We start from the raw sequence: 22,595 nt of genomic DNA on the forward strand, positions 1-22,595 counted from the left end.
TCAGCACAGAGCCTGATGCAGGGCTCAGTCTCAGAAACTGAGATCATGACCTGACCTGAAATCAAGAGTCAGATACTTAACCAACTAAACGACTCAAGTGCCAGTGAAATCTAAACTCTCAAATGGCTCAATAAAAAGATGTTCAAATTAATTCGTAATAAAAGTAAGCACTAATTGATTAGAAAAATCACATAATTTGGTAACATAGATATAGAAACACAGATGTTCTCAGATCTTTGATTGATATGCAGAATGCTACAATATTTACCAAAATTACAAAGGCAACCATTTCTAGAAATTTCTCTTTATAGTATACCCACCTGCCCCACTACTGTGTGTGAGATAACATATACAAAGTTATTTATTGCAGTATTATTTGTAGGGACGAAAAAAGTGAGTAACATACATATAGAGTGAGTACATAGATATAGAAATATTGTTGTTTTGTTTGGTTTTTTTTTTTAAGTTGAGAGAGAAAGCATAAGCTGAGAAGAAGGACATGAGGGGGAGAGAGAGAGAGAGAGAGAGAGAGAGAATATCTCAAGCAGCTCCACACTTTGAGTGGAACCCGATGCAGGGCTGGGATCATGACCCGAGCCAAAATCAGGAGTCGGATGCTCAACTGACTGAGCCACCCCGGTATCCCTAGAAATACTGTTTGTATAAAATGGATGAGAAAGCACATGTGTGCATAAAAGATTTCTGAAAAGATACATAAGAATCTGATGATACTGGATGACTCTGTGGAGGCAAGAACTCAATAGTTGAGGAGCAGGAATAAAGGAAAGACTTTTTGATGTGTCCTTTTATATCTTTTTAATTTTGAAATAAAGGATTAGCATTCACAAAATAATTAACTTTTAACATGAAAAGGATGACGGGCTGCCTGGCCTGGGTGGCTCAGTCGGTTAAGCATTGGATTCTTGATTTCAGCTCAGGTCATGATCCAGCTTCATGATCCCAGGGATCATGGGATTCAGGCCCTCAGGCTCTGTGCTAAGCATAAAGCCTTCTTGGCATTCTCTCTTCCCCTCTGCTCTTCTCCCTTGTGTGCTTGCTCAAGCTCTCTAAAAATGAATGAATAAATGAATGAAAAAAAATTTTTAACTCCATATTAAAAACAGTAAATAATTTATCCAAGGTTAATAAGATCAGATAGAATAACCCAAGACAAGACTTCCTGATTCTTGAATTCATGTTATTGTCCATTGTATAAAACAGTTCAAAATTCAGATCAGAGAATCAGTGAAGAAAAGGAGACTTTGCTTCATGCTTCTTGAAGAATAAAAACCATCTGTGTCTGATCCATGTGTGTTTGGAATGTCTACATCTATTAATATGGAGTATTTTTCTTCTCTTTAATAGTTTATTGTCAAGTTGGTTTCCATAAAACACCCAGCGTTCATCCCCACAATTGCCGTCCTCCATGCTCATCACCCCCATCCCCTCCTGCTTCAGACCTCAGTTTGTTTCCAGTATTCAAGAGTCTCTCATGATTTGCCTTCCTCCCTCTCCCTATTTCCCTCCCTGTGGTCCTCTGTTAAGTTTCTCCTGTTACACCTAAGGAAGGAGTGTAAACATATGGTATCTTTCCTTCTATGCCTGACTTATTTCACTTAGCATGACACCCTCGAGGTCCATCCATGTTGCCACGAATGGCCAGATTTCATTCTTTCTCATTGCCGTGTAGTACTCCATTGTATATATAAACCACATCTTCTTGATCCATTCATCAGTTGAATGAATAAATGAATAAATGAAAATTTTTAAAAATTTAAAATGTTAGATTTTGATGCTGCTTTTTGTGAAATAACTTGAACTTTATCAACTGAAAAGTGATACAAAATGTTGTTGGGGGAAATAATTATAATAACTGGGTAAGGAATAGTTTGAACCTGCAGAAGACTAGAACTAATACTATGGTTGCAGGATGGACAGTCTGAGAAGTAGATCACTAAGTTGTTGACCTCTCTTCTGATGTGATAGTATGGTGTCTTGGTAATTGTTTTTTTAAAAAGTTTTTTATTTTTATTTTTTTTAAGACAGAGAGAACAGGAGACCAGGAGGGCCAGAGAAAGAGAGAGGGAGAGAGAGAATCTTAAGCAGGCTCCACACTGTCAGCACAGAGCGTGAAGTGTGGCTCAAGCTCAAACTTAAACCATGAGATCATGACTGAGTTGAAATCAAGAGTTGGTCACTTAACCGACTGAACCACCCAGGTGCCCTGTTTTTCAGAGTTTTAAGAGGTATTGCCACCATCCTACATTTGCAGTCAGCAATGAAGGAAGCTGAAGGCAGGGGTGGAGGTTGGAAGGAAAGGTTACAGTTACATTAAAGTAAAACTGAAAGTTAACGTGGTGACACATCTTTTGTGATATTCATGTTTTTATTTTGCATAATAGGCCCAAATTAAAATATATTGTAATTAGTTGCGTATATAATTGTAATTCATTTTGACATACAGTTTTAGAAATATTTCCATACCATTGCCTTCTCCAGTATGTATAATCATTGCCAGTTTTTTTTTTGATACTGTGTATTGTGTACCATTTGGTGGCTGTTATGTTAACTGCTCCCTCCATAGCCCCCCCTTCCATCCCCAACTGCAGTGTAAAAGTCAAAAGTGCTGAATTTTACTTTACATCAACTGGATAGGGTGATTGTGGGCATGATGACCTTTTGCTCTTTTCCTTCGTTGAGTTTCATGTCTGGGAGTTCATGAGCTTAACCTAGCACCTCTTGAACTACACACACCCTGTTTTACCCCTTACACATTGGAAGCTCCAAGAACTCTGAAGCATGAACAGATTGTGGGAGGGTGGAGGGGAGGAGGAGGTATAAAATGACCACAATTCTGAAAGAAAGAAAGGATATCAAACCAGGAGAAGGAAGTAGTAGACACCATGAAAATGGAATCTGGATCCTCAGAATTTGAGATTCTTGGCTTCTTGAATAAGTAAGGCTGAATGGGGTGGAGAGGGCAAAGTAGAGCTCACGTAACCTGTGAACTCTTGGTGCAGGTCTCCCAGGCAAGGAGCTGTGGGAACGCAGTTCTCCTGGAGGACTCCACAAAACAAAAACAAACCGTTCCTACTTCTGCAAACCAAATCAAGACCAGACATTCTTCTAGATACCTCAGACTATAAAATAAGTCTGTTAAAAGACTGAGTTCATTCCTTTTTAAGTCCTTTTCTGTTTTGATTGGATATGCTGGAAGACAGTGGCCTCCTGGGGCCTGGAGGCATGAAGGATGCCCTGGGGTGGTGAGGAACTCAGAAGGCACAGGAAAGGGAAGCTTAGATACAGCTGAGAAGACAAACATGGGGTTTTACAGATTTTCACCAAGTTCTGGGTTGTCTTTATTCACAAATAAAAGCTGTATTCCAAATATTTCCTCTCTGTAAGATGCACAACTAACCAGACAGCTTGAGTTGTGGTGAGATGGAACCTACTACTACTGCTTTGTAATTTGGAGTTTATATTCAGTTTTCTTTGAAAATACCCAGAACTCCCAAGATCAGAAATGGGGATGGGGTGTCTGGGTGGCTCAGTCGGTTGAGTGTCCGACTTCGGCTCAGGTCATGATCTCACAGTAGTGGGTTTGAGCCCCGCATCAGGCTCTGGTGACAGCTCAAAGCCTGGAGCCTGCTTTGGATTTTGTGTCCCCCTCTCTGCCCTATCCTTGTTCATGCTCTGTCTCTCTCTGTCTCAAAAATAAATAAAACATTAAAAAAAAGAAATGGGGAGTGGATGCTTTTGGGCACCTGAATTAAACAGATGACAACTTGGACTACAGTTTAATTATATCTTAAACATGCAATTTCTGGTTAAATGCCATTTGAGTTAACCTGCTTTTGTACATAGTGGGAATATTTAAGCCTATCAGTTACTTATATCTTAGTGTGAATTATTTGAGCAGGTACTTATTGCTTTCCTTCTTGGCTGAGACCAGGTACTGAAGAAGTAAGAATGTTGATAGGAGAGGTAATTTTACATCTTTGTGCAGAATCATGATGGACATTGTGGTTGTTAACTTCTGTGACTTTGAAGAATTGAGTGTAGCCTGGTGAAGGGAAGCATAGGTGTTGGAGCCAAGATAAATCTGGCTTAGCACAGAGCTTGGCCCTCCTTAATCATTCCACATCTGGTGACTAAGATCTCCCCATCCCCTGCTATTTGATCATTATTCTTCTTCTAATTTATTTTTAGAGCACATCATTCGAATATCAGAAAGTGCCAGGGTTTCAGTGAAATTTCCTGCCCATCTGTAGTAAGATACAGGTTTTTTTTGGCAGCCACCCCTACTTCCTTCCCACCAACCCCTTTTTTCTTTTTACTTCTGGCATTATTAATCTATTCTCCCTTTCTGTAATTTTGTTATTTCAAGAATGCTATGTATATGGAATCTACAGTATGTAACCTTTTGGGATTGACTTTTTTTCATTCTTTGTAGTCCTCTGGATATTCACTTAAGTTTTTTGTGTCTAAAGAGTTTGTTCCTTTTTAATTGCTGAGTTGTATTTCATACAGCGGATGTGCCACAGTTTATTTAAACATTCACCCATTGAAGGACATCTAGATTGTTTTGAGTTATTGTTTGTTATGACTAAAGCTGCTACACACATTTTTGTATGAACATGAGTCTTCATTTTTTGCACTAAATGATCAAGAGTGTAATTGCTTGGTTGTATGGTTGCATGTTTAGTTTTTTGGGTTTTTTTTTTTTTTTTTAAAGAAATTGCAGGGACATCTGGATGACTTAGTCAATTAAACATCTGACTTCAGCTGAGGTCATGATCTCACCATTCGTGAGTTTGAGCCCTTCATAGGTCTCTCTCTGCTGTCAGCACAGAGCCTGCTTTGGATCTTCTGCTCCCACCCTCCTCCCCTCCCCCACGTCAAAAATAAACAAACATTTAAAAAAATTGCCAAACTGTTTTCCTCAATGGCTGTATCATTTAATTTTTACTAGCAATGTATGAATATTATGGACTGGATTTTGTTCCCTCTAAAATTGATATGTTGAATTCTTCACCTCTGGTACCTCACAATGTGATTGTATTCGGAGATAAGCCTCTAAAGAAGCAGTTTATGTTAAAATGAGGACTTTAGAGTGGTCCCTGATCCAGTCCGAGTGATGTATTTACAGGAAGAAATGTGGACACATCCCTGAGGGATGTGCATTCACAGAGGAAAGACCATGTCAGGATGCAGTGAGAAGGTGGCCATCAGTGAGCCAAAAAAGAAGCCTCAGAAGAACCCAAACCTGCTGACGCCTTGATCTTGGACTTCCAGCCTCTGGAACTGTGAGAAATAAATTTCTGTTGTTTAAGCCACTCAGTCTATGGTATTTTGTGATAGCAGACTAGCCCTACAGACTAATACATTGAGTGATCCTTACTCCCTCCCCCCAACTTTTTAAAGTATTTATTTGTATTAGAGACAGTGCATGAGCAGGGGAGGGGCAGAGAGAGAGAGTTGGAGGCAGAATCCAGAGCTGACCCCAGGCTCTGAGCTGTCAGCCCAGAGCCTTACGAGGGGCTGGAACTCACAAGTTTATGACCTGAGCCAAAGTCAGACTGTCTGAGCCACCCAGGTGCTCCTCGCCCCCCAATATTCTTGGCAACACTTGGTTTTTAACTTTATAATTTTCGCCATTCTGATAGGTGTGTGATGAGGTCTCAGTATTGTAATTTCTGTTTTCTTGGTGGCTGGATGACATTAAATATCTTTTCCTGTGCTTATTTATCATTTGTGTACCGTCTTTGGTGAAACTCTATATTCACCCATTTTCTACTTGGATTTTTTTTTTATTGTTGGAGTTTCAAGTATTGTTTTATATACTCTAGATACTGGTTCTTTGTCAGATGGGAAGTTTGAAAAAAAATTTTTCCCACTCTAGCTTGTCTTTTTGTTTTCTTAACATAGTGTTTCATAGAGCACAAGTTTTTGATTTTAATGAAGTCCACTTTTTCAGTTTTTCTTTTATGGATGGTGCCTTTGGTTTGAGTCTAGCCTAGCTATATATAGATCCTGAAAATTGACTCCTAAGATTTTAGAATATTTGTGGAAGTTTTAGGGTTTTCTATTTTACATTTAGGACCACGATCCATTTTGAGCTAATTTTTGTATGTTTTCTTCCCTCCCCACCCGACCCCTGCTGCCCCCAAATATATCCAGTTGTTCTAGTATCATCTGTGGGAAAGGCAGTCTTTCTCCCTTGAATTGATTTTGTATCTTTGCCAAAAAATAATTGGGCATATTTATGTTCTGTTTTTTGGTTCTATTTTTTGTTCCATTGACCTCTGTTCTACCAGTACCACAGTCTTGATTACTATAAGTATATAGTAAGTCTTGAAGTCTGGTAGACTGATTTCTCCTACTTTATTATTTTCCAAATTTATTTTAGCTATTCCAGTTCCTTTGTCTTTTTATATAAATTTTAGATAATATTCTATATATCTACAAAGGATTTCAGAGAGAGAGACTTTGCTAGGAGTTGCATGAAACCCATATATCAATTTGAGGAGAATTGGTATCTTTATTACATTGTGTCTTCCAATTCATGAACATGGTATCTCTCTCCATGTTATATAGGTCTTATGTTTGATTTTTCTCATCATCAAGTATGGAAGTATTGTATGTTTATGTGGTGTATTTTGTGTTCACAGGCATTTTACTAGAATTTAGAAATACAGTTGATTTTTTCAAAATGATATCTTGTATTCTACAACCTTGCTGAACTCATCTATTCTAGGAGTTTATGTATTCCTTGGGATTTCCTACACAGATGAATATGTCATCTGCAAAAAGGGGCAAATCTCATTTCTTGTTTATTCATCTGTATACCTTTTATTATCTTACTTCATTAATTAGAACTCCCAGGTATGTATTGAGTAAGATTGGTGAGAGTGGACACACTTGCTGTGTTCATCTTAAATCTCATTTCTTGTTTATTGATCTGTGTACCTTTTATTTTCTTACTGCACTGATTAGAACTCCCAGGACTGTATTGAATAAGATTGGTGAGAGTAAACATACTTGCTGTTCCTTATCTTAGGGAAAAGCATTTAGTCTTTGACCATTAAGTATGGTGTTAGCTGTACTTTTTTTATACAAGGTCTTTATCTTGAGAGGGTTCCCCCTATCGATATTTTTCTAAATTTTTATTATGAATGGGTGAGAAATTTTGTCAGTTGTGTTTTTGCAACAGTTGATATGGTTGTGATTTTTATCCTTCACACTGGTAATATGGTGGATTATATTGATTGATTTTCACATACTGAGCCAACTTTGCATGGAATAAACCTCATTTGATCATTTTGTACTATCTTTTTATATATTGTTGAATACTGTTTACTGTTTTGTTAATATTATTTTATATTTACATTCATGTTTCTGTCTGATTTTGGTATCAATGTGTAGTACTAGCTTCATAAAATGAATTGGGAAGTGTTCCCTCCTCTCTGTTTTCTGGAGTAGTTGTTTAGAATTGATATTAATTCACTTCAAAACATTTGGTAGACTTCTCTAGTGTAAACCACCTAGGCTTAGTTTTTTTTCAAATTTTGTAAATTGCAAATTCATTTCCCTTGATAATGTTTAAAGAGCTATTCATATTTTCTGTTTTATATTGTGTAGTTTGTGTTTTTTGAGGGAGTGGTCCACTTAGTCTGAGTTGTCATATCAAAGTGGTTAGAAGTATTCATAGTATTTCCTTATCCTTTTGCTGTCTGTAGCTGGTAGTGCTATTCCTGTTCCATTCCTGATATTGGTAATTTGTGTCTTTTTGCCTTTTTTCCCTTCCTTTTTCTTGTTTTGGATTTATTTTGCTCTTCTCTTGAATTGGGAACTTAGATTTTTGATTTGAGATTTCTCTTCTTCTAATGTATATATTTAGTGTTATAAATTTAACAACAGCTTTAGTTGTGTTCCACATTTTTTGATATACAATTGACTCAATGACATGAGTTTATTTATTAATCTGTTTTATTTTTTTTTAATGTGTACTTTTTCAGAGAGAGAGATGGAGTGTGAGTTGGGGGAGGGGCAGAGAGCAAGGAGACACAGAATTGGAAGCAGGCTCTGAGCTGTTGGCCTAGAAAACCTACCACCTGGCTCAAACTCATGAACCATGAGATCATGACCTGAGCCAAAGTCGGATGCCTGACCGACTGAGCCACTCAGGTTCCCCCAGTGACATGAGTTTAAACTATGGGTCAACTTTTATGGTTTTCTTTTTCAGAAAATATATTGGAAAAATTTTTGGAGTTTTGTGACAGTGTGAAAAAACTGGTGGACAAACTGTGTAGCCTAGAAATATAAAAAAAAATTAAAGAGGTATATAATGAATGCATAACATATATAGATGCTAGTTTATCACATAAAATAAATATAAATCTTTTATAAAAAGTGAAAATTTATGGAAATTTACACACACAAATACTTCCAGACATTATGTGGCACTATTCTTAGTAAAAAAAAAAAAAAAAACCCAAAAAACAATGTAAACATACAGTATTAAGTCATTATTGTATAGAGTTAACTATGGTACATATTGTACCACTGTAATAATTTTGAAGCCACTTTGTTTCATGTTATTTTACTCTTTGATGTCTAGCCTTAGTAATATGCATAACACATACAGTTGTACATGAGATAAGACAATATTGATGTAGGAATTGACAAATAATTTATCTTTAAAAACAGTATAATCTTATAGTATCAAATGCAGTTCAGTACTGTACATGTAATTTCCTTAGGATTTTCTTAATAACATTTTCTTTTCTCTAGCTTATTTTAAGACTCCAACATCTATGAAACAGATAAGACATGTTCATTGACTTTATAATATCTGTAAGGTTTTTGGTCAGCAGTAGTCTGTTAGTAAAGTTTCTGGAGGGTCAAAAGGTCTATGTGGATTTTCTGCTGCCCATAACCCCTTGGTACCTGTAACCCTAACATTGTTTGAGGGGCAACTGTACTGTATTTTAGATGTCATTCAGTTCAGTGTATATTTTTATTATTTTAATGTTTATTTTTGAGAGAGGGAGGGAAGGAGGGACGGAGGGAGGGGTAGGGGCAGAGAGAAGGGAGACCGAAGATCTGAAGCAGGCTCTGTGCCGACAGCAGAGAGCCTGATGGCAGTGTTTGAGCCCTTGAACCATGAGATCATGACCTGAGCCAAAGTCTGATGCTTAACCATAATTTTAAATTTCCCTTGAGACTTCTAAATAAACCCTGGGTCAAACAAGAAGTGTATTATTTAGTTTCCAAGTGATTGAAGATTGTCCTTTTATTTTTCCCTTATTGAGTTTTGTTTTGTTGCTTGAAGATACTTTGTATGATTTCAGTTATTTTAAATTTGTTGAGGTTTGCCTTGTGACTCAGGATGTCTCTTGATCTATGGTTTGTATTTCCACAAGAATTTGGAGAGAAGTATGTATTCTGGTGTTGATTGGTGGAGTGTTCTATAAGTGTTGATCAGATCCTATTGGTTGACAGTCTTGAGGTCTGTATCCTTCAGATTTCTGTATAGTTGTTCAATCAGATGTTCAGGGAGGGATGTTGAAGTTTTCACCTATAATTGCGGATTTGTCTAACCTTTTAGTTCTTTCAGTTCTGGCTTCACCTGTTTTTCACCTCTGTCATTTGGCACCTGCACATTTAGGATTGCTATGTCTTCTTGATGGCTTGACTTTTGTCATTCTATATATAGTATGCTTCTCTGTCTCTGGTAAATTTCTTTGCTTTGAAGTCCACTTTATATGATATTAATACAGCCATTTCTGCCTTCCTTTGGCTAATGTTTACATGATTTATTTTCTCCCATTCTTTTACTTTCAGCCAGCCATTATAGTTATATTTGAAGTGAGGTTTTTTTTTTTTTGGTAGATATCATGTATTTTTTTAAATTCAGTGTACTAATGTGTCTGAATGTGTTTAGACTTTTATATTCAATGAAGTTTTAGATGTGTTAGGATATAAGTGTGCCATTTATTTTTTTGTTTTCTGTTTACCTTTTTCATTTTTCTCTATCTCTGGGTTACTTGAGCACATTTTAGAAATTCATTTTGATTTATCAGTTGTGTTTTGAACATCCTTCTTTGTATATCATTTTTGGTGTTTGCTGTAGGGTATTACAATTATATACACATAACTTATTACAGTCTATTGTTCTCAACATTTTACAAGTTTGAGTGAACTATAGAAACCTTACCTCCTTCTATGTCCCTTTACTCTCCCCTGTTTATGATTGTCTAAAAATGTTTCCTGTATATGTTTAGAACCATATCAGACAGTTACAACTTTTGCTTCAACTGTCAGATATAAAGTAGAAAACTCAAGAGGACAAGGTAAGCACATTGATTTACCCATGTTTTTTCTTACTGTTTTTTTTCCCCCTGAAATTCTAAAGTTATTTCTTTTATTATTTTCTTTCTATTCAGAGGTCTTATTTGAGTCAAATTTTAAGGTATGTGATGGGTGACATTCACTTAGGTGGTGGTGGTGGTGGTTGTTTTAAATCTTAGAAGGTCTTGATTTCCCTCATGACTGAATTATGTTTTTCCTGGGTATAGGATTCTGGGTTGACACTCTTTTCTTTCAGCACTTGAATAATATTGGGTTACTTCCTTATGGTCTTCATGGTTTCTGATGAGAAATCACTGTCATTTGAGTTGTTTTTTTCTTTTGAGTAAGGTTTTGATTTTTTTTCTGAATGCTTTCTTTGTCCTTCGTCTTCAGAGTTTGATTATCTTGTGACTTAGCATAGATTTCTTGGAGTTTATACGGTTTTGGGTTAAGTAAATTTCTTAAACCTGTAGGTTTATGTCTTTTGCCGTATTTCTTTTTCAGTCGTCCCTTGCCCCCTTTTTGGGATTCCAGTGACACGTATGTTAAGTCTTTTGTTGTTGTTTCATGGCTCCCCAAGGATCTCTTCATTTATTTTTCAGTCTGTTTTCTTCCTGTTTTTAATATTGGATAATTTATATTCTTTCTTTTTTAGTTCAATGATTATTTTCTCTGTCTCCACTATTATACTTTGGGTCCATCTAAGGAGTGTTTTTATTAAGTTGTTACATCTTTCAGTTATAAAGTTTCCCTTTAGTTCTTATATCTTCTATTTCTTTGCTGAGATTTTGTTTTTCATTCTAGTTTTTCATTTATTTCAGGCATGTTCATAATTGTTTGTTGAAATATTTTTATCATGGCTGCTTTAAAATCATTGTAAAATAATTCTAGTGGCTTTTCATGTGGTCTCCACTCACACAGTGGGGATGGCAGGTCCTGGAGGGTGGGGACTCATTCTCAGATGAAAGTTTTGGATCCCTTCTTGGCTATCTGTGATCCCACCTTGCTAGAGGGTCTTGGTGTACCTCATTACATACTACTGAGGGTGGAAGTCTAGTCTCCCCACTCAGGCTTTGCTGACATAGGTGGGGGTGGGGTCATGGTCTTTTGTATGGTGTTCAGTTAGAGTGGTGCAGTTATTGTCTAAAGTTTTCTGTCTTGCTAGACTGCCCGTTCCTGGTCTTTGGCTAAGGAGAACAAGCTTTTGTTGGGGCCTTTTTGTTTTGATCTGTTTGTGTTTGCATGTAGCCAGCCAGCATTTTAACTCCAAGTGTGAGATAGGTGAAGACAAAAGAAAACCCAGGGAATTCACCACTTTTACGTGTAAGGGTTTTCAGTTGTACTTAGTGGGAGGAATGAGAAAAAGTACAGCTACTCCATCTTTTAGAGGTGGAGAACCCTGTCATTCTTTTTTAGTTAGTTTTCCAGTAACAGACTAATAGTCTGTCATTCAGAGAATTTTCAGTCTGCATACAATTTTAGCTTTTTCCCCCATATCTAACTACCTATTTGTCTCCATCACACCGAACTTCCTCCTCTGTTCTATACAGATTCTACACTTGTACTGTCTTTATACCATGGCCTTGATCAATTTATTCTTCTGCCTTGAAATGCCCCAATTCTTCATCTCAAAATATACTTGCTATCATCTTGTAACTCGCAGGCTATTAGCTGATGACTGCATCACCAACTGTTTTGGAGAATTTGAAGCTAGAATTACTGTAAAATGTCAAAGGAGCCCCATACTCTTTCTAAAATAAGATAATCATCATAATTTTAATTGTTAAAATATCTTGCATCACCAGCAAGGGATAGTGGAGGACCTTCTCTTTGTTGAGTATGGATTTAAGTGTTTTCATACTGCTAGATAATTTATTTTTTATTTTTCATTTTTTATCCTACTAGATAATTTAAGGGGTAAATTAGTTGAATGACTGTTCTTTAAGAATAAAATGTTGTCAGTGCTAAATGATATCTTAATGTTTAGTACTTATAGAGACCCGGCTAATGGTTTTGAATCCTACTACCACATTATGGTCAGTTGGGGAGCTTTGAAGCAGATCCTATGCCAGGTCCAAACCCCAGATCTTCTGATTCACTCCCCAAGTGATTCTAATATATAGCCAGATTGAGAACCACTAGTTTAGAATGATGCTATAAAAAAATACAAGTGAGCACTAGTGGTTTCAGTCATTTTTAAGCATTCTGGAATGCTTCCTGCTGTACAGCTTTGAACTTTGTCTTTCAATGTTTTTACCTCAGCAGACTTTTAAAAACCCTTTTGTACATCGTACAAAGGATTCACCCATGTGATTGTATTATGAAGCATTACATGATCTCTGATCTGATTTGCAAAGAGAAGACATTTTATGAAAAAAATTTCTTTAGGTAACTTAAAATTACCAACTCTCTTCTAATTCTCTTTTGGTTTTATTTTCTACAAGATGGTTGTAGGAACACTGCAGATAGTATGGCATTATGTTGTATAGTACATTTAAACTAGAGTTTTTTTGTTAAATACTCAAAGATTAATACTATAATTTTTTGTCAAGCCCTGAGAGATATATAATAAGGAATTATTATGTTGTAAGAAAGGAATTTACTACTAGAGCAGAGAAATCAGACATTGTCAGTGATTAGTAAATAGGGTTCTCTTGAATGTCCTATGATAAAATTGGTAGATGTTTGGCATCTAAGTAGTTACTGTATTTCACTTAAGAGGTTGACAGGGCTTTAAGTTTCAATAATAAAAGCAGTTAGGGCTAAGGGAAAAAGGCAAGTTAGAGAAAGGAAAGGAAAAAGAGGTCAATTAATAGAGAACAGTAGAGAAAAAAATAGGATTAAAGCAAGAATTCAATTAACTTTTCTGACAACAAAGCCTTTCCTCTGAGGAAGAAGAAATTAGGTGCTCCATTTCTTTATTTTAGGGACACCTACTCAGTTTGCTTTGTTGCCTATGACCTTTATAAGAAAAATGCACAAAGAATCATGACATGGACTTTTTTCTACAGTTAGTATTAATAAAATTGTAGTTTTGTGTAGAAACTGGCATGAGTGTGAGGGAACTATTTCAAAAGAGCTGTACTTTATATTAAGAAAATTTTAATGCATGGAGCAAGTGGGTGGCTCAGTTGGTTAAGTGTCTGACTTTGGTTCAGGTCATGATCTCACTGCTTCTCAGTTTGAGCCCCTCATCAGATTCTGTGCTGCCAGCTCAGAGACTGCTGCTTGCTTTGGGTCCTGTGTTTCCCTCTTTCTCTGCTCTTTCCCATGCATGCTCTGTCTCTCTCTCAAAAATAAAGAAAAACATTAAAAATTAAAAAAAACTTTAATGATTATGGTGAGAAAGTTATTGGATTATTGTCAAGTTACTTGTCAAATTTTCTGTTTTTCTAAATATAGCGTATACTGTAAGTATAATGCTTTATTTAATATATGTATATTTTTGGAATATAAAATTTTTGAAGGGATTTAATTCATGATGATAGGGCTTTTAAGGGAATTTAATTCATGATCATGGGACTTTGAAGAGAAGGCATTAGTTTTCAGTACACCAACAGTTTTCTAAGTTTGTATTAGTGTCATTATACTTAATAATCATTTCAAAATTTTTGCCGTGGTTGTATCTCTCTCCTTCTGGTAGGCATTAAAGCTGCTAAGCCCCATGGACTCTTGTCTTTGGTGAACAGTGGTAGGGGAAGTCTTTGTGCTCCCAGATGTTGAGGGGAAATCTTGAAGTACCCTTTATACTACTGAAAATGGGCCTTTTGCCATATAGGGCAAATAGGTCTGATTATTAGTGCTTATTCTGAAAAATAATTGCTTTCTTTATTCTGAAGAAAATAAACTAAATTGTTATGAAAATTCCCACTTAAAATATCTCAGACGAATTCAGCCATTTCTCTCATTGTTCATTGGGTCCCTTCTGTGCTTCACACACTTCTTGTCATTTGTAGGGAAAGGGCAGACATACAGTGGAAATCAACTCAGTTCTGAACATACACTTACTCTGGAGCATACACTTTTAATAATATATGCTAAATTTTATCCTTGGAAATGTATTTAGGCTATGATAGAAACATGTAGGAAGGGCCAGGAAGTGAGGGTCAGATCATGCTGGGTCCCCAGAATGCTAAGGATAACGTGATCATCAGAAAAACCAGAAGGGTAAGGTATCAAAGTCATCAACAGTCCTAATTTCTGTAGTTAGGTTTTTGCATATTTGTATGTGATGGCATTTTGTCATGGAAGCTTTAACATGGATTATTGTCATTGATTTGAGGATCTCTCTCTCAGAATTAGAAGGCAGTTTCCCTTATCCCTGTAATGAGTATACTAGAAAGCGATGCAAGTGTAACATTTTTAATATTTTTCTTTAAACTTTTTTTTTGATGTTTGTTTATTAGCATGCAAGCACAAGCAGGGGGAGGGACAGAGAGAGAGAGGGAGAGAGAATCCCAAGTGGGTTCCGCACTGTCAGCACAGAGCCTGAGGTGGAGCTCCATCCCACAAACCACTAGATCATATCTGAGGTGAAATCAAGAGTTGGGCCCTTAACTGACTGAGCCCCCAAAGTGTCCCAAGGACCCTTATTTGTCGATGTCAACAAATAAGCATAAGTTAGTCTTTTCTGTCAGTGAGTCACCATTCGCCTTAGAATGGGAGATAGTTACACTGGGTGAGACGTATAATAGATATAAGATAAAATAACAGCACAAAGGAAGAAAAGAACCATTACTCATCCTCACATTGAGTGTTGTGTCAGGGAAACTTTCAGAGACAAGGTGAAGCTAAGGTAAGTTTTAAAGAATAAATAGGAATTTATTTGACTGGACAGAGCAGGGTATTTCAACAGAGAAAGCGGGTATGCCAGAGCACCAACAGTGAAACAGTTGCCAAGTTCAGAGAACTGTACTCCGTTTCTTACTGATGAGAAGGATATGAGGTAGAGTCAGGGGCATGATCTGGAAAAGTCTTAAATCTGGCAGAAGAGTTGGTCATGGAGGACTTAAAAATTTTAGAGTAGTGAGGTGGTTATTTTTGCAAGTGTGAAGATTCTGGATTTGGGAATCTTTCAGAGGTTATACAATAGTTGAGGCAATAGGGCTGTTGAAGAGAAGAAGATAGGGTTGGCAGGTTATGTGGCCATTTGTAGAGAAGGTATAGGAAAAGAATAGCTTGAAGGTCTCTCTTCAGTTTTTGGCTTTGACCTTTATTATAATGCGTATGTGGGTGCACACACATTGGGGAACGATGTAGGAGGGTTTATTATCAAATATTTATTTTCACCCAGTTTTAAAATTCGGAATATTTCAGACTGATGGAAAAAATTACAAAAATAATTCAAAGAACTCTATATACTCTTCAACTCAGATTCCCCAAATGTTAGCTTTATAACATGAGTGCTTTTAAAAAAATATATTTATTTACTTTTGATAGTGTACACATGTGCATGCATGTGCATGAGAGAATGGGGTAGGGGGCAGAGAGAGATGGAGAGGAAGAATCCTAGGCAGTCTCTGCTGCCAGCACAGAGCCCAACACAGGGCTTGATCTCATGACAGTAAGATCATGACATGACCTGAGCTGAAATCAAGAGTTGGAAGCCCAACGAACTGAGTCACCCCAGGTGCTGCACATTTGTGTTTTATAAAGCCATTGAATACACAGTTTTTCTGAGCCATTTGAGAGCATTGAAGACATTGTGTCCCTTTGCTCCTAAAATAACATTCAGGGTGCATTTCCCAAAAATGAAGGATATTTTCTTTTCTTTTTTTAATGTTTATTTATTTTAGAGTAAGAGGGAGAGGCAGAGCATGAGTGGGGGAGGAGCAGAGAGAGACAGAGATGCAGAATCTGAAGCAGGCTGCAGGCTCTGAGCTGTCAGCAGAGCCCGATGTGGGGCTTGAACCCATGAGCTGTGAGATCATGACCTGAGCTGAGGTCAGACACCTAACTGACTGGGCCACCCAGAGTATAGTGATCAAAGTTATTAATTTGATTTCTTTGATCAAAGTTGATATAGCAGTGCATTGACTTTATTCAGATTTGCTGAATGTTAGAGGGTGCCTGGGTGGCTCATTTGGCTGAGCATCTGACTTGATTAAGGCTCAGGTCATGATCCTAGGGTCGTGGGGTTGAGTCTCATGTCGGGGGCTCTGTGCTGACAGCATGGAACCCGCTTGGGATTGTTTGTTTGTCTGTATCTCTCCTCCTCTCTCTAAAAATAGATACATTTTAAAAATTTAGATTTGCTGAATTTGATAGTGTCCTTTTGAGTGAATGATAAACATTCCCGCCCCCCCCCCCCGCCCCCATGCATAAGGTCCAGTCTAGGATTGTGTGTTTTCATTTGTCATACCTTTTTAATCTTCTTTGGTCTGCTTTGTGTTATATGATAGGACATTTAAAAAATATATATATATAATTTTTAAAATTTTATTTATTTTGAGAGAGAGTGTGTGTCAGGGAGGGGCAGAGAGAGAGAATCCTAAGCAGGCTCCTTGCTGTCAGTGTACAGCCCAGCGTGGGGCGCGAACTCACGAACCATGAGACTGTGACCTGAGCCAAAACCAAGAGTAAGATGCTCATGCAACTGAGCCAGCCAGACGCCTCCATGAGAGGACATTTTGGCAGACTATATGTCCACTGCTTTGTAGAAATATTGTATCAATTTGGGTTGGTTTTTTTTTTTTTTTTGATATTTCTTCTTGATTAGATTTAGATTGTGCCGTTTTGGCCAGAATACTCCAGAAGTATATCCGTATATCATATCTGGAGGCCCATGCTATTGTTGTTCTATTACAGGTGATGTAAATTCTTATCACTTGGTTTTGGTGGTGTCCTCTAGGCTTCTCCACTGTAACATTACTTTTTCTCACATTTGTAGGTAATATCTTTAAGGGAGATACTTTGAGAATCTCTAAAAATTTTATTTCTCATAACTTCCCTGAGTTTTACCATACAGTGATGATTCTTAACCTGTATTATTCTTTGTCTTTCTGATATGTACCCTTAAAGTTTTGAGCACTTTATATTTTGTCAACAAGATGTTCCATTTTATGTTTCCTTTACCTGGCCTTGAGATCTGCCTTTTTTTCAAGGAGTCCTGATTATTTTTAGTGGGAACAGTATTTAGAAATCAAGATCCAGAGGCACCTGGGTGGCTCAGCTGGTTAAGTGTCCAACTTGGGCTCAGGTCATGATCTCACAGTTTGTGAGTTTGAGTCCCCTCTCACGCTCTGTGCTGATGGTGTGGAGCCTGCTTGGGATCTCTCTCTGCTCCTGCCCCACTCTCACTTTCTCTCTCTCTCTCTCAAAATAAATAAATAAACTAAAAAAAAAAAAAAAAAAAGATCCAGGCACCTGTGCTCATTGCTACTGAGATTTAATGATTTTAGGCTTTGTATTAGGGTTCTCGAGAGAAACAGAACCAATAGGGCATATGCATAAGGAGGTTTATCGTAAGAAATTGGCTCATGTGGCTGTGGAGGCTTCAGACCAGGCTGCATGGTAGGGTGGCAGGCTGTTGAGACTCAGGGAGAACCTATGATCCAGTTCAAGAGCTGTCAGGCAGGAAGGGCTGATGTTGCAGATTTCGTCTGAAGGCAGTTTATTAGGGAATTCTCTCCTATTGGGGAAGGGTCTGTCTGTTTTATTCAGGCCTTCAGGTGATTTGGTGAGGCTCACCCACAACATGGAGGGCAATATACTTTACCAATAAAATGTTAATTTCATAAAAAAACACCCTTGTAGAAACATTCAGAATAATATTAATCAGATATCTGGATACTCTGTGTCAAATTGACATGTAAAATTAATCAGAAAATTCTCAGTGGACAGAGGTGTGGAACATATACACATACACCTCTATATCTAAAAGTTTTAAAAAGTTTTGAGTACATGTTAATGTTTCCTATTCCAACCATCACTAAGGGGTTTGTTTTAGCCTCTCTCCCACCTTCCATGTTTGTAACTTCCTTTGACAGTAAAGGAAGTCTGGCTCTCTCGTTACTCACAGTCTACTTACTTATTTGCTCAATCCTAGGATACACAGAAAGTAATTAAGAATTGCTAATCCTTAACACTGTAAAACCAAATAAACTCATTTATTGGAGTTCAGTATTTATTTACAGTTTTGTTTACAGACTTAGAGTATATGGTAAAACTATTTTGTTCAAAAGTTATTTGGGTTCTCCCCTCTCCCTCCCCCATTTAGTGCATTATGTTTGTCATTTGAAATGCCATTAAGATATTTCTTTCTGTTTGATTTCAATTATGAGATTTATTTTCCTCTCATCTTTGTTAATCTTGTTACATTTCTTTGAGTATGTCAAACATTAGCGTGGTTCCAAAAGTCAGAACTATACAGAATCATCTCTTCTCCTTTTCCAATTTCCCGTGCTTAGCACCCATTCTCCCCTATTTTCTGTAGGCAGTTACTCTATCATTTATATTTTGTTTCTCTTTGCACAGAATGAACAGATAAATATTATTCTTTTTTCTTTTTATTACAAAAAAGTAATCTAGTACAGACATTGTTTTGCAGTAGTTTTTTCATGTAACAGTGTATCCTGGATATCCATGTTATTTTATAGAGGCTCTCTTCATTCTGTTTTAAAGTTGTGTGCTACCCTACTGTGTGGATATACTCATTCTTTTTTTAAAAATTGTTTTTAATGTTTATTTTTGAGAGAGCAAGCACAAGCAGAGGAGGGTCAGAGAGAAGAGGGAGGCCCTGAATCTGAAGCAGGCTCCAGGCTCAGAGCTGTCAGCATAGAGCCTGATATGGGGCTCGAACTCAAACCATGAGATTGTGACCTGAGCTTAACTGACTGAGCCCCCCTGGTGCCCCACTCATTCTTTATTAAACTTCTTAATTATCTCTGGACATGCAGATTGTTTGCAATTGTATTTTCCAATTTGTATGTACTGTAATGAATAGTCTTGTGTAAGACGTATGGGTGCCTGGGTAGCTCAGGTGGTTAAGCATCTGACTCTTGATTTCAGCTCAGGTCATGATGTTGTGGTACGTGGTTCCAGCCCTGTGTTGGGTTCTGCGCTGACAGCACGGAACCTGTTTACAATTCTTTCCCTCTCTCTCGGCCTCTTACTGTGTGCGCTCTCTTTCCCTCTTTCTCAAAATAAATACATAAACTTAAAAAAATAACAAAGTTAAAAAATTTTTTTAACATTTATTTATTTATTTTTGAGAGACAGAGTGCAAGCAGAGGAGGGGCAGAGGGAGAGAGGGAGACACAGAATCAGAAGCAGGCCCCAGGCTCTGAGCTGTCAGCACACAGCTTGATCGGCCACTTGAATCCATGAACCATGAGATCGTGACCTGAGCCACCCAGGCGCCCCCCAAAATAAAGTGTTTTTTAGTGGCCTCGGTACTGGAAGGACAGCTTGGCCAGAAATAAAATCCTTGGTTCACACTTCACATGTTTACCGTGTGGCCTTGCAGTGTATATTGTTTTTGAGAAGTCTGGTACCAGTCCTAATTTCCTTTACCATAGTTATTTGATCCTTTTGCTTGGAATCCCTAGTTTTATTTTTCCTTTTATTTTTTAAAGTCTAATAGTTTTCCTGGGATTTGTCTTAGAGTTTATTCTAGCAGGTCAATTCCCCCTACCATCTAGTGGGTCCTTTTCATATATAAAATTGGGTCTTGTTTCTGAAGTTTTTTTGGATGATAGTTTTAAACATTAGTTCCATTTTAATGTTTTGTTTTTCTTCTTCATTTTCGTACAATTATACCTTCTTTGTATTCTATTTCAAAAACAACTTATTTTTACTTCATTGTATTTTTCATTCTTTTGCTCTTTTACGGTTTCCTTCAGGGTATTTATTAAATTTTTATTTGAATTTGGGGCACTGTGTGCCTCAGTCAGGCTCTGCATGACCGCACAGAGCCTGCTTTGGATTCTCTCTCTCCCTCTCTCTCAAAATAAATAAACTTCAAGAACAAATTTATTTCAATTTATTATTGAGCACCTTGTAATTTTATCTTCAGTTCTGATGTGATTTTTTTCTTTCTCTTCTATTTCTTACCTGAGTTTAGTCACCTGTTTTTTCATTTTGTTTTGCCTTTGTTTTTTTTAAGTATTTTACAAATTTTTGATTTGAAGTGTTGTTTTTTTTTTTTAATGTTCCAACTGCCTCTTTAAGGAGATACAATTTAGTTTGGAGTGTTTATTAAAGTTTTCTGCTTTTTTGTTGTTTGGGGGATAGTTCTCATTAGCTTAATTGTTCTGATTTCATTTTTTATAGTAGTTTTATATAGATGAAGATTACTTATGCCTCTGCATTTTTTGTGAGCAAAGCTGATGCTTTTGGAGTTTTTTTTTATAAGAATACTAATTCAAGAGTACCCTTGTCACTGTAGTAAAATATGGTTTGTTAGATGTCTTTATAAAATTCTTCTTGTAGGGGAAAGCATTGTGTGTCGCTCAGTTTGCCTCAGTGGTAGATATGTGGTGATTGCTGGGAGTTGGGAGAATCATTCCTAGGAAAGGGTTCTGGGAGGGTGATCAGGAGTCCCTTTAACTTTAAGCATTGAAGCTAATGTAATGAGCTTAAACTAAAAGGGAGATGCTGGCATATCACCCTACGCAGAATTGTAGCTGGGCCTTCCTGAGGTGAGAAGTAAAGCAACTTGTTGAAGGTCACAGCTCACAAGGGACATGGTTAGGGTATGTCCCCTTGTCAGTCTGACTCTAGTCTTAATCATGACACCATGCTTGCCTCTGCTTGTTTTCAGGGGCTCTTCAAGCAGCATTGAAGTCATTAAAAACAGAAAACACTGCTTTGATTCTTCCTATTTAAATGGTATGCTTTGTAAAACTAGAAACCTTGGTCATTTCAAGAAAGCCTTTTAAACTTAAATCATTTTTTTTAAACAATTACCACCTTTTTTTCTTTTTAAAGATACTTTCTTTTAAATGTTTACTTTGAGAGAGTGTGAGCAGGGGAGGGGCAGAAAGGGGGTGGGCTGAGATTTGAAGTGGCTCTGTGCTGACAGGAGAGAGCCCAGTGTGGGGCTGGAACTTTCGAACCTTGAGATCATGTGAGTGAACTCGATGCTTAACCGACTGAGCCACCCAGGCACCTTGCTGTCATTTCTCATTTAAAAATTTTTGATTTTTGTGCATTGTGTGTTACTACAAAAAATGTTTTTGTTTACTTGCTGTTCTCACAAATCTCACATCTAGAGCATAGTATTAATTAGTTGATGGCAGAGATTATATTGTCTCAATTATTAGAAATACTTGCAAATACTTTTTTATTTTTTGACTGTGCAGAGGAATTCCAGAGTTTCCTTTATGATTCTTTTGTGGCTTTTACAGATCAGATAATCAGCCAGGTGAGAGATGGGTGCTAGAATCAGGGGCTTTCTAAATAGTACAAGAAGGGCGCCTGGATAGCTCAGTTGGTTAAACATCTGGCTCCTGATTTTGGCTTAGGTCATGATCTCAGTTGTGGGTTCCAGCCCTCCGTCTCACTGTGGGTTGAGAAGGTGGAAACTTCTTGGTATTCTCTCTCTCTCTCTCTCTCTCTCTCTTCCTTCCTCTCCCTCCCTCTCCTTCCCTCCCTCTCCTTCCCTCCCTCTCCCTCTCCTCTTTCCCTAGACCCCTCCCCCCAAAATAAATAAAAGCTTTTGAAAAAATATTGCAATAAAGGAATAGGAAGTGGAAAGTATTTATAGATACTAAAGCGAGAAAGGGAAATGGGAGAAGGAATGATGGTGAATACTGTAATGAAAGTATGATATAATTTCAGAAAATGGAAAAATATTCCTATAATATATAGTGACTTTTTCCAAGTGTTGAAATATAGAGCATGAAAATTCACTTAGGCTATAAGGATAGTAAAGTTAAATAAGCCAGTTTGAAAAGCCAGAGGTTATACAATGGGTTGTAGCATAAAGAAGGCTTTATACAGTGCTTCTTTTCATTCATGATCTTGATGGGCCATGTCCCAAGATGTTTCAGTAAAAGTTCCTGAACTATGTAATTCAATATTCCGCTAAGAGTAAATGCATGCTCTATTCCTAGTGCTTTGTCAAGTTTAAAATTATTTAATAAGCTTGTTTTCTCTTATGCTTTCTCCTGTTTCCTAATTATTGTGCCCAGTGACTCTGAAATGAGAAAGCTTTGGTGGGATTGTAAGAAGGGAGTTAATTCAGCAAATAATGTGCCTTGGTCGTGTGCCAGATATTGTCCTGGGCAAGACACACACAT

The 22,595-nt window shown here is 37.2% G+C and overlaps 1 protein-coding gene across 2 annotated transcripts in view; it reads left to right on the forward strand.

Annotated features, from left to right (window-relative positions):
* SESTD1 (SEC14 and spectrin domain containing 1) overlaps positions 1-22,595 on the forward strand; it is a 128,949-nt gene that overhangs the window by 8,474 nt on the left and 97,880 nt on the right. The window contains exon 1 of one of the 2 annotated variants that reach the window (XM_029934314.1): positions 21,146-21,183. The exons of the other annotated variant lie outside the window; for it this stretch is intronic. The gene's annotated coding sequence lies outside the window, so the exon portion shown is untranslated. Of the gene's footprint in view, positions 1-21,145; positions 21,184-22,595 lie in introns of those variants that run through there. 2 annotated transcript variants of the gene reach the window in all.

This window comes from Suricata suricatta, chromosome 3 (assembly GCF_006229205.1).
Source record: "Suricata suricatta isolate VVHF042 chromosome 3, meerkat_22Aug2017_6uvM2_HiC, whole genome shotgun sequence".
Lineage (NCBI taxonomy): Eukaryota > Metazoa > Chordata > Mammalia > Carnivora > Herpestidae > Suricata > Suricata suricatta.